The following is a 13,470-nucleotide window of genomic DNA, read 5'->3' as shown; positions in this document are numbered from 1 at the left end:
TATGCATTTAGAAAAATAGATCTTCAAAGAGTAATTAGAGTAATTTTGCGTATCTCATTTTACATGAAATTGATAATGTGATAATGAATCACTGATATAAAAATGTATAAAAACAATTAAAAGACAATTATACTATGCCTCATGAAGTTTTGCTATGTAGTATTCAATTTTAGGATGTGTTTACAACATGCCCTAGAAACCAATGAATTCAGTTAAATTTGACTCAGAACAAATACTGCAAATTTTCTAAGAACCTGTAAGCAAAGTTTATTAGTATATGGCAGTGCAAGAAATTGAAAATAATCTACTGGGGACAGAACAAGGATTAGTGTTTCATTAGTCTTATTTGTTATCCTAATTAATATTAAAAGAGAGTAAATGAAAAATCAAGAAACTCACAGATGGTGCTAAGGGGGAAGGAGAGAAAATCCTAATAAGGACAATTAGACAATGGAAGATGTTAAAGGAATAAAAATGTGAGAGAGTTCTTATCAGATAATATGAAATACAGGAACAGAATTTTTTTGAGTTAAAAAATAATAGAAATGCAAGAGAGATGTATTATATTTATAAGAAAGCAAGGGGAAAATTAAAAGAAGAAAAATAATCCTCCACGAAGAGCTATTACAGTGGATTTAAAAAGTGATAAAAATTTTTTATTTTTTTTAAGGAGGAGTATAAGGCTGAGGCATTCAAAGGCCGCAACCAGGGAAAGAAATTAAACCTGCTCCTCACTTACCAACTATCTCAATATCTGACATTTTGCATTTATGACAATAGTAAAAAATCTACTATCCAACAATTTTGTGCAATAACAATGTACATCTCGCAGTAACAAACACTGAGGTGTGAGGCGAAGATAATGCTGGGTGTGGTGGTTAAGCTTATGTGTCAACTTGGCTGTGCTGATTCTCAGTGATTTGAGAGTTATGTAATGAGGTAATTTGGCAGTTATGTAATCATGTAGTCATCTTCCATTTTGTGATCTGATGTGGTCATCCTCCAGTTTTGCATAATGATGATTTTTGCATAATGGCCTTGTTGATAAGTGATAAAAAGGGTGTAATTTATTATACATGTCAACTAGCTACAAAGAAGATCTCTCTAAGTGTTAGTGCACTGGAGCATTTCCAAAATAGAAAGGGCTATCTTGAAATGTACTTAGTTTTCTCTCTTTGCTATTCAGTCTATATATCACCTACTTGAGGTAATTTAAGACCCAGATAGTTATAGGATTGAAATTTGGGGCCATGAAACTCTACCTTTACAATGCTGATAAAGAATTACTTTGAGATACTCTGTGAATGTTAAGTGTAGGAAAGCATGAACTTGGTTGACAGATTGATCAGGGTTAGAATCCCTACTCCATCACATATTAACTATGTAAAATTAAGCAAGTTATCCAAACTCTCTGAATTGCTGTTCTTTCATAAGTAAATTGAGCCAATATCCATATTTACAAATCTGTAATAATTAGAAGAAGTAGCATATGTATAGAAAACATAGTATAGAGTTGTGAGGATTAATGTGAATGATACATGTGAAATATCTAGAACAATACCTAGCATTCTATAAACAATGTATTTGTTTGCTTTTATTACTATTTTTGTTGTTGTTGTTGTTAGGTGACCTGGAGTCGGTTCCAACTCATAGTGACCCTATGCACAACAGAATGAAACACTGCCTGGTCCTGCGCCATCCTTACAATTGTTGTTATGCTTGAGCTCATTGTTTCAGCCACTGTGTCAATCCACCTCGTTGAGGGTTTTCCTCTTTTCTGCTGACCCTGTACTCTGCCAAGCATGATGTCCTTATCCAGGGACTGATCCCTCCTGACAATATGTCCAAAGTATGTAAGACGCAGTCTCGCCATCCTTGCTTCTAAGGAGCATTCTGGTTGTACTTCTTCCAAGACAGATTTGTTTGTTCTTTTGGCAGTCCATGGTATATTCAATATTCCTTGCCAACACCACAAGTCAAAGGCATCAACTCTTCTTTGGTCTTCCTTATTCATTGTCCAGCTTTCACAAGCATATGATGTGATTGAAAATACCATGGCTTGGGTCAGGTGCACCTTAGTCTTCAGGGTGACATCTTTGCTCTTCAACACTTTGAAGAGGTCTTTTGAGGCAGATTTGCCAAATGCAATGCGTCTTTTGATTTCTCGACTTCCACAGCTGTTGATTGTGGATCCAAGTAAAATGAAATCCTGGACAACTTCAATCTTTTCTCCGTTTATCATGATGTTGCTCATTGGTTCAGTTGTGAGGATTTTTGTTTTCTTTATGTTGAGGTGTAATCCATACTGAAAGCTGTGGTCTTTGATCTTCAATATTAAGTGCTTCAAGTCTTCTTCACTTTCAGCAAGGAAGGTTGTGTCATCTGCATAATGCAGGTTGATAATGAGTCTTCCTCCAATCCTGTTGCCCAGTTCTTCTTCATATAGTCCAGCTTCTTGTATTATTTGTTCAGCATACAGATTAAATAGGTATGGTGAAAGAATACAACCCTGACACACACCCTTCCTGACTTTAAACCAATCAGTATCCCCTTCTTTTGTCCGAACAACTGTCTCTTGATCTATGTAAAGTTTCCTCATGAGCACAATTAACTGTTCTGGAATTCCCATTCTTCGCAGTGTTATCCATAGTTTGTTATGATCCACACAGTCAAATGCCTTTACATAGGCAATAAAACACAGACAAATACCCTTCTGGTATTCTCCGCTTTCCGCCATGATCCATCTGACATCAGCAATGATATCCCTGGTTTCACGTACTCTTCTGAAACCAGCCTGAATTTCTGGCAGTTCCTTGTCAATATACTGCTCCAGCTGTTTTTGAATGATCTTCAGCAGAATTTTGCTTGCATGTGACATTAATGATATTGTTCTATAATTTCCACATTCAGTTGGATCACCTTTCTTGGGAATAGGCATAAATATGGAACTCTTCCAGTCAGTTGGCCAGGAAGCTGTCTTCCATATTTCTTGGCATAGATGAGTGAGCACCTCCAGCATTGCATCTGTTTGTTGAAACATCTCAATTGATATTCCATCAATTCCTGGAGCCTTGTTTTTTGCCAATGCATTCAGAGCAGCTTGGACTTCTTCCTTCAGTACCATAGGTTCCTGATCATATGCCACCTCTTGAAATGGTTGAATATCGACTAATTCTTTTTGGTATAATGACTCTGTGTATTCCTTCCATCTTCTTTTGATGCTTCCTGCGTCATTTAATATTTGCCCATGGAATCCTTCACTACTGCAACTCGAGACTTGAATTTTTTCTTCAGTTCTTTCAGCTTGAGAAACACTGAGTGTGTTCTTCGCTTTTGGTTTTCCATCTCCAGCTCTTTGCACATGTCATTATAATACTTTACTTTGTCTTCTCGAGAGGGCCCTTTGAAATCTTCTGTTCAGTTCTTTTACTTCATCAATTCTTCCTTTTGCTTTAGCTGCTCAATGCTCAAGAGCAAGTTTCAGAGTCTCCTCTGACATCCATATTGGTCTTTTCTTTCTTTCCTGTCTTTTCAGTGACCTCTTGCTTTCTTCATGGATGACGTCCTTGATGTTATTCCACAACTCGTCTGGTCTGCGGTCACTAGTGTGCAATGCATTAAATCTATTCTTGAGATGGTCTCTAATTTCAGGTGGGATATACTCAAGGTCATATTTTGGCTATTGTGGACTTGCTCTGATTTTCTTCAGTTTCAGCTTGAACTTGCATATGAGCAATTGATGGTCTGTTCCACAGTCAGCCCCTGGCCTTGTTCCGACTGATGATATTGAGCTTTTCCATCGTCTCTTTCCACAGATGTAGTCCATTTGATTTCTGTGTGTTCCACCTGGCGAGGTCCATGTGTATAGTCACCGTTTATGTTGGTGAAAGAAGGTATTTGCAATGAAGAAGTCTTTGGTCCTGCAAAATTCTATCATTTGATCTCTGGCATTGTTTCAATCACCAAGGCGATATTTTCCAACTACTGAGCCTTCTTCTTTGTTTCCAACTTTCGCATTCCAATCGCCAGTAATTATCAATGCACCTTGATTGCATGTTCAATCAATTTTGGACTGCAGCAGCTGATAAGAAATCTTCTATTTCTTCATCTTTGGCCCTAGTGGTTGGTACATAAATTTGAATAATGGTCGTATTAACTGGTCTTCCTTGTAGGCGTATGGATATTATCCTATCACTGACAGCGTTGTACTTCAGGATAGATCTTGAAACGTTCTTTATGACGATGAATGCAACACCATTCCTCTTCGAGTTGTCATTCCCAGCATAGTAGACTATATGATTGTCCAATTCAAAATGGCCAATACCAATCCATTTCAGCTCACTAATGCCTAGGATATCAATGTTTATGTGTTCCATTTCATTTTTGACGATTTCCAATTTTCCTAGATTCATACTTTGTACGTTCCAGGTTTTGATTATTAATGGATGTTTGCAGCTGTTTCTTCTCATTTGGACTCGTGCCACATCAGCAAATGAAGATCCTGAAAACTTAACTCCATCCACGTCATTAAGGTTGACTCTACTTTGAGGAGGCAGCTCTTCCCTAGTCATCTTTTGAGTGCCTTCCAACCTGGGGGGCTCATTTTCCAGCACTATGTCAGACAATGTTCTGCTGCTATTCATAAGGTTTTCTTTGGCTAATCTCTTTTCAGAAGTAGACTGCCAGGTCCTTCTTCCTAGTCTGTCCTAGTCTGGAATCTCAGCTGAAACCTGTGCTCTATGGGTGACCCTGCTGGTATCTGAATACCGGTGACATAGCTTCCAGCATCACAGCAACACACAAGCCCCCACAGTATGACAAACTGATGGACACGTGGGGGATTACTATTATTACATGACCTAAATATAAATATACCTAAATATGTAATGTCTAGCTTTTTTTTTTTCTGATTAGAATCCTTCAATTTGGAAGCACATGTACATAAAACATAAAATAAGCCAGCATAAGTAACATACAGTTAGAAATATCAGGTGCTAGCATTTGCCTTTTGCTATAAAAAACAAAACCAAAGCCTTTGCCATGGAGTCAATTCCAACTCATAGTGAACCTACAGAACAGAGTAGAGCTGCCCCATCGGGCTTCCAAGAAGGCCTGGTAGATTTGAACTGCTGACCTTTTGGTTAGTAGACGTAACGCTTAACCATTATGCCACCAGGATTTCCAACGAAACCCATTGTGTCGATTCAGAATTATAGCAACCCTATAGGACAGAGTAGAACTGTCCCACATGGTTGGAAACCATATGGCTTCCAAGGAGTGTCTGGTGGAGTTGAACTGCCAACCTTTTGGTTAGCAGCCATAGCTCTTAACCACTACACCACCAGGGTTTCCTCCTTTGGCTATAGTTTTGGATAAATTTTAAAGAAGTACAATATTTAAAACATGTAAAGATAATTGTTTTACTTAACCTTTTATATTATAAATGCTTAAGAAGTTACATTTCTCTGATGTTAATACATGTTATCAATACATAGTTTTATTATTCATATTTTAGCTACTCTTTTCATTATACCATAAATGCTTATTCTTTAAAGTGAAGCAATTTACTTATTGTTTTGTACTTTTCCCGGGAAAAGAAGTCAAATGAGAGGGAGAGGTAAAATGACTCCAAAGATCTGACACACTGAAGTAATTTGTAGACTACCAACCTTTTTAGAATCTGTGTCTTAGATCTGTATTCAGCACAGACAACTGGTGATAAAGTCACCTGGACTCTTATTAAGAATGATTCTTTCTTAGAGACTCTAAACGTAGCGCTGGAAGAGAGAACTTACGGCTCTATTGAGCACGCTAAGGGATTCTTATCATCAGAAAATTTGGGAAAGTGATTTACCACAGTATTAGAACAAGTTTGTGTCTTTTCAGAATGAGTTAAATGATTCTTTGTTTCATCCTATCAAAAGAAAATTCTGTAAATGTTAAACACATAATATTTATACAAAAACACATTAAGCATATGCCAAAGTTTTGTTTAACTCAATGAAGGGACTGGCAGGATGATAAGTCAAGTTCAGAAGAGAATGCAAAGGAAAGGAACACTCAGGTAAGATTGTTAAATTAGATACCAATCTGGTTAATGTCCTACAGAATAATAAAACCATAACTTTGTGATTTCTCTTCTAAAAAGAAGATACTTACAACTTTAGAAGTCTAAAAAGTCTTTACATCTTTTTTACTTTTATACTCATCAATATGAAAATTTTAGAGCTGCGAAGTACCTAAAAGAAACCATACCCATTGCCGTTGAGTCAATTTTGATTCATAGTGATACTATAGGACAGAGTAGAACTGGCCCATAGGGTTCCGAGACTGCAGTCTTTATGGAAGCAGATAGCTACTTCTGTCTCCCATGGAACGGAACAGCTGATGGGTTCGAACTGCCGACCTTTCGGTTAGTACCTGAGCACTTAACCACTGTGTCACCAGGGCTCCTTGTAAAGTGCCGTTAACCTATTTAATTGTAAATAGCATGTCAGAGTTTTACCCCATTAGAAGTCAGGTGACTTTAATTGGGCCTACAAGGCCCAAATGATATTGAAAGGACTTGCTGTCAATGTTTTGCCTCAATTCTGAATCTTAGATTTTTTAAAAAAACTAAAAGATTATGTAAGACATATTTAGTGTTGGTTTTCTTTATGTTTACATATACAAATATACATATTTGTATGTCTATATATATATTTTTCATAAAGTGATATAAGTCTCATGAGTAGAGGAAGAAGTTTTTTTTGAGAAGTTTGATTCCAGGACCAAAAAAAGAGTTGAAAACTGATTGAATTGAATGCCTATATCTAGCCCAAAGACAAAACAAATGATAAGGTCTAATATTCATTTGCATTCTTTAATAGAAAGGGTTTGCTTTACTAGAACTCTATGACTGTTAATACCTAAAGAAATTAATCTAATAATAATGAGTCAAGCACAAACCAAAATTCTCTGATATCTGAACTGGGAGAGCTTACTATGGATAAATCTGAAATTAAAGATTAAAATAGTTTTAAGTATAATCTTTTTACTACAGGGATAAAATTAACACAATAATTCACATCAATAAATGCTTTTATATGTGTTTATTTTTCCCCTAAGATTTGTTAGTGGTTACTGCAAAATAATCTTAGCTAAAGCGATCATTCTTTTCATGTAATGGGGATTAGATATCATGAATTTATTTCAACTGTTTGAGTTGGATAATATTTTTTAGATATATGTAAATATTCTGCCCTCTTGGCTACTGTGAATATAGACTAAGTAAAATTGTGAATAAATGTTCTGGTTATGCTTTTCGAAAGATCAGAAATCAACTTTCTTTTTATATAATTTTATGTGTGGCACAAATGGTTTCTGTTCAACAATTAGCCTAAAGTTGATGGTTTGAATCAACCATAAAAATATGCTCAGTGTCATTAGCCAACAGAGAGATGCAAATCAAAATCACAATGAGATATTATTTCACTCTCACTAGGATTAGAAAAAAAAAAAGCCTGTTGGTATCAAGTCAATTCTGACTCATAGTGACCCTATAGGACAGATTATAACTCCTCCACAAGGTTTCCAAGGAGCAGCTGGTGGATTAGTACTGCCGGCCTTTTGGTTAGTATCCTAGCTCTTAACAGCTATGCCACCAAGGTAGCTATGGTGGATAGACAGACAGACAGATAGACAAGTGTTGGCAAGGAGGTGAGGAAATTGGGAACTTTACCTGTTGCACAGCCACTGTGGAAAATAGTTTGCTGGTTTCTCAAAAACTTAGCATACCAAAAACCCAACCAGCTCATAGTGACTCTATAGGACAGAGTAGAACTGTCCCATAGGGCTTCTAAGAAGTAGCTGATGGATTTGAATTGCTGACCTTTTGGTTATCAGCCTAACTCTTTACCATTGTGCCATCAGGGCTCCAAGAATTAGCATATGACCCTGTAATTCCACTTGAATGCAGAGACTAAAAAAGATACTTATACACCAGTGTTCACTGCAGCCTTATTCACAATAGCCAAAAGGTGGAAACTACCTAAATGCCCATCAAAAGATGAAGGGATAAACAAAATGTGGTACATACATAAAATGGAATACTACTCAGCCAGAAGGAGAAATGAAATCTTGGTACATACTACAGTATGGATGGAGCTCCAAAACATGGTGAGTGAAATAAGCCAATCAAAACAAAGACAAATATTGTATGGCCTCACTTATATAAAAAGACAAGAAAAGGCAAATGAACAGAGACTAAAGTTTGTCAGTGGATACCAGAGGCAAGAAGGAAGGGGAAAAGGGGTCGCTAACAGTGATGGACAAATCACATTATTTAAGGATAGGGTTGCACTGCTGATTAATGTAATTGCTGCTAGTAAGTTGTATATTTATAAAAAGCTGAATGGGTAAAAGTTGCTTGACAGATATATTTACAATGACACTAAAAAAAAAAAAAAAAAGAGTAGCTGCTAAGCCTGCTTATGTACAACCAAAAACCTCACAGGGTTTCATTCCTTGCTTTGAAGACTTAGGGATAGGAAGAGGATATAGAATGCGTGGCTAATTGCCCACATGAAAAATTGCCTCCTTTGCCATGAACCTAGAAGAACAGGATGGTATCTGTCTTCCATTACTGAACATTTTGACCAAAAATTCTATAGAAGAATCCTGATCAAAAGGGAGAAAATATAGAACAAAATTCTCATGGACTCCAGACTTTCTGGAGCTATTGAGGGTGTATGAACCCCTGAAACTATTACCCTGAGAAAATTTTTAAAACTTAAACCAAAAATATTCACCAAAGTCCTTTTAAAGCCAAACAATAGTTTTGCTTAAATAGTAAAGAATGTCTGCCTTGAAATTTTTGACCTTTCAAGATCTATCTACATGGGATCAAACTGACAACAGCAACTTGAAAGATTAAATAGAAACCTTAGAGGGCAGTGAGTTTATGTTAATGAGGGAAGGGCAGCTCAGAAAAGGAGAGTGAGAATAGTTGTACAATTCAAAGAATGTAATAAATATCTTTAAATTGTACATATAGAAACTGTTCAGTTGGTATCTGTTTTGGTGTGTTTCTTCTCAACAACAAGAAAAAAAAATTAGAAAAAAAAATGATGCCTCCGTATCATCTCCTTTTTCATAATTCAGTACAGTAACTCAAAAGTTTCACAAATGCTAATTGTGATTTACTAAAAATAATACAAAAACTTTCTTAAAAAGCAGCTTTCAACATATCTCCCAGTGATCTGGTTAAAATGAAGATTATAAGATTGAATATGTTGTGAACTGAGAAGGAAATATAAATAAAAAGACTAATGTAAACACATTTTGAATGTCAGCAGTTCATTGGAAACCCTATGAGGAAGTTCTATAGGGTCGCTATAAGTCGGAATCTACTCTAAGGCAATGGTTCAACAGTTTAAACCAAACCCACTGCCATGGAGTCGATTCCGATCCATAGCGACCCCATAGGGTTTCCAAGGTTGTAAATCTCTACAGAAATATACTGCTACATCTCTCTCTTGTGGAGCCGCTGGTGGTCTTGGATCGCCAGGCTTTTAGTTAGTAGCCGATTGCTTTAACCACTACACTACCAGCGCTCATTTCTTCACTAATAGGATTTAATTTTTTCTATTAGTTTCAGGAACTTCAGCATCACAAATAAATATATAATTTTTTATGAATTTGAAAACTAATATGGTATACTTTAGCCATGTTTGGCATTATAAAATGTACGCTTATGTACATATGCTGTTATACTTTCTATAATTTGCTGCCTTGGTATCCATTAATTCCTCCTAGTTGCCCATTCCTGTTTCGTCACACATTCTCTCAAAATCTGTAGTCTATAAGTACCCCTCCCAGCCATGCCCTGTACAGTTTCCTGTGATAGGAACCCAGTACCATATTATAACCTAGTCTCTCAGTGACTACAGTTAACTCCTTGCCCCTTGCAGCCTTGTCTCATACCCCCCCCAAAAAAAAAAAGAAAGAAAGAAACCAAACCCACTGCCCATCCAGTTGATTCTGACTCATAGCAACCCGACAGGACAAAGTTGAACTGCCTCATAGGGTTTCCAGGAAGGGCCTTGTGGATTTGAACTGCCGACCTTTGGTTTAGCAGCCAAGCCGTTAACCACTACACCATCTGGGTTTTCCCATATCCCATACAAGTGCCCATAATTAAGACTTCTCCTTTTGTTCTGCTTTACTGCACTAGAAACCTTTAAACTGACCCATAGGACTTCAGCAGCCAATAACCCAGAGACCTCACCATGTTTGCCATACATAAGCCTTACAAGTCCAGTCTGTTGTTACCTGTTCCCCAAGCGCAGCCCTGACTTGAGGCATGCTGCAGTTTCCTCTCTAGAAACTATGTGTACTAAATTCTATTTGTGTTCTGGACTTCTGAAGACACTCACAAACCCCCTTTGGGTGAAACTTAAAGCATCCTGAAACTCTGGTCTCTCTTTCTCTTCAGTGTGGCAAGATCATTGGTTTCCTACTTTGGCACCTTTACTCTGTACCGTGATCTAGAAAATGCCAAGAAAACCAGATGATTATAAGGCTCAAGTTATTTGTTTTTTTTTTTTTTTTTTCTTTTGGAGATTCAGTTCCACTCTAACTCCATTTACTTAAAACAGTTGTGTTATATATTTGATTGATTCAGTTTTTTATTTCTTTACAGAGGGAGGGCAAATATTGTATTAGTTTTTCTAAACTGTACTATTCAATGGACTTTAGTATATTCACGTGCTGTGTAACCATCACCACAATCAGTTTTAGAACATTTTTATCACCCCAAATTGAAATCTTATATCCCTTAGCATTCACTCACATTTCCCCACAATTATTTTAGCACTAAAACAAACAACAAATGAGCCTGTTGCTGTAAAGTTGATTTAGACTCATAGCGACCCTATAGGACAGAGTAGAACTACTCCATAGGGTTTCTAAGGATTTGCTGGTGGATTTGAACTGCTGACCTTTTGGTTTGCAGCCAAATGCTTAACCACTGCACCACCAGGACCCCACTTTAGCACTAGGCAACCTCCAATCTATTTTCTGTCTGTATAGATTTGACTATTCTGGGCATTTAATATAAATGAAATAGTACAATATGTGGTCTTTTGTGACTGGCTTCATTCACTTAACATAATATTTTCAAGGTTCATCCATATTTTCACATGTGCCAGTATGTATTCCTGTGTGTTGCCAAAAATTATTCCATTGTGTAGATGAACAATATTTTATTCATCCATTCATCAGTTGGTGGCTATTTACTTTCAAGGTATTTTGATGAATATAAGATTTTAGTTTTGAAGAAGTCTAATTTATCCAGTTTTTCTTTTTTTATTGGTGGCAATAAAATTCTTCTATGATATCCTCAATGAATGGTGTATTTTTAGGCTTTACTTTTAGGTGTACAATCTAATTTTACTGTTTGTCTCTATAGTATTTTGTTTTTTGTATTTTATGTTTCATTTTTCAACCATAAAATATCAAGTTATTTTAGCATCGTTTATTTTGGAGACTATTGTTTCTTCATTGAAATAGCTGGATACCTGTTTGGAAATCAATTTTATATATAGCTATGGTTTTATTTCTCTTATTTACATTCCACTCAAATGATTATATATATACATATATATGTATATATATGTCTTTATATCAAATTTATACTGATTATAAAATTTAGTAGAGTCTTGAGCCCTGGTGGCACAGTGGTTAAGAGCTACTAGCTGTTCCTTGGAAACCTGTGGGACAGTTCTACTCTGTCCTATAGGGTTGTTATGAGCCGGAATCAACTCAGTGACCTAAAGGTGGTAACTTGAAAATAATAATAAAAAAAAAACCCAATCAAAAAATGGGCAGAGGACTTGAAGAGACATACCACTAAAGAGGATATTTAAATGTCCAAGAAGAGTATGAAAAAAAGCTCAACATTATTAGCCGTTTGAGATATATATCACATCAAAACTACAATGAAATAGCACCTCACCTCTATTGCAATGGCAATGATTTAAAAAAAAAAGAACAAAAAGCAAAAAACAGGTGTTGCTGAGGTTGTGAAGAAACTGGGACACTCATCCATTGCTGTTGGCAATGTAAGACGGTACAACTGCTGTGGAATGTACTAGCCCTATACAGAGTGGTCTGTCATTTGCTGAACCGGAATTCTACAATGTCCTTTAAATTAAAAACAAAACCCTAAAATTCAGATTCATTATTTGTTGTTTAATATTCTTGGTGGAGTCTTTTTTTTTTTTCCCTGTCAATGCAGACAGAGTTTTTAACATATCCGTTTGGGGAATTTGCATTATTTTTCCAGTATCTAGATTAAAAACAAAACAAAACATTTTCAAAATAGTGTGTAAAGAAGATACTAAGCTCAAAATATCGAAGCAAAGACATTGTTTTAAGATAGCAAACATATTCCAATAGGAAAATAATTTCCTTCCCTCTTATTATTGTTATTATTATTTTGTATTTTTTATATCTCCTATTATCCTATTATTAAAATCAAGGTTTAACAAATAACAGCTTCCTGGTGAAATCCTACCAATAACTGTTTTTGTAAATAAAGTTTTATTGGTACATATTTATTTATGCGTTTTCTATGGCTGCATTCCTTCTATAATGACAGATCTGAGTATTTGTGATAGAGACCCTATGGGCAAAATAACTTAAAACATTTACAGTTGGCCATTTACAGAAAATGTTTCCCAAGGCAGTAAGAATTAGTCACAAAGATTTTTGTTTCCCAGTAAATGATATACATTTCTTGAGCAGAATTGTTTTACTTATCTTAACTTTCTAATTAAAAACATGTATGTATATATATGTTTTTAATTATGTTAATTTTTTAATTAAATTTAAAAAATAATATATATATATATAAATTTCAGTTTTACAAAACAAAAATGCCCAGACATACTGAGTGGGCATATTTACAAAATAGTAAAAATCTTATACATCTGTATTTATAGAGACTAGTGTCAGAATATGAAGATTTCCAGCTCTCTAAATTAGTACTAAAACTATTATGTTTAAAATACATTCAACTTTAAAAAAAAGGTGATATATTTACTATGTTTAAATTTCAGGATAAACACCTCTATATACAATATTTAGTAACATATTTTCTCTCTTTAATCTTTTTTTAAACTTCACACGTACATTTTGTGGAAAAGACATAATTTCCTATTCTCACCCCAAGACCCTTCCACCCACATATATGCTATTATTATTTTTTGCTTTGATATAACTATGCAAAGATTTTACTAAGTAAATGTAAGGCTCTACCTTCACTGAAATGAAAATAATTACATACTTTGAGTGCTTCAAATATATATAATTATCTGTGATGACTTTATTCTTCATTTTAATCACTATTTGTTCTTCATATACAATCTTTTAGCTCCTTTCATAGGTGATAGAAGACAATTTATGAATGACTTATTCAGCTCCATTTAA

Source organism: Elephas maximus, chromosome 14 (assembly GCF_024166365.1).
Source record: "Elephas maximus indicus isolate mEleMax1 chromosome 14, mEleMax1 primary haplotype, whole genome shotgun sequence".
In the NCBI taxonomy this organism is placed as follows: Eukaryota; Metazoa; Chordata; class Mammalia; order Proboscidea; family Elephantidae; genus Elephas; species Elephas maximus.
Note: the sequence above shows the minus strand (reverse complement) of the source record.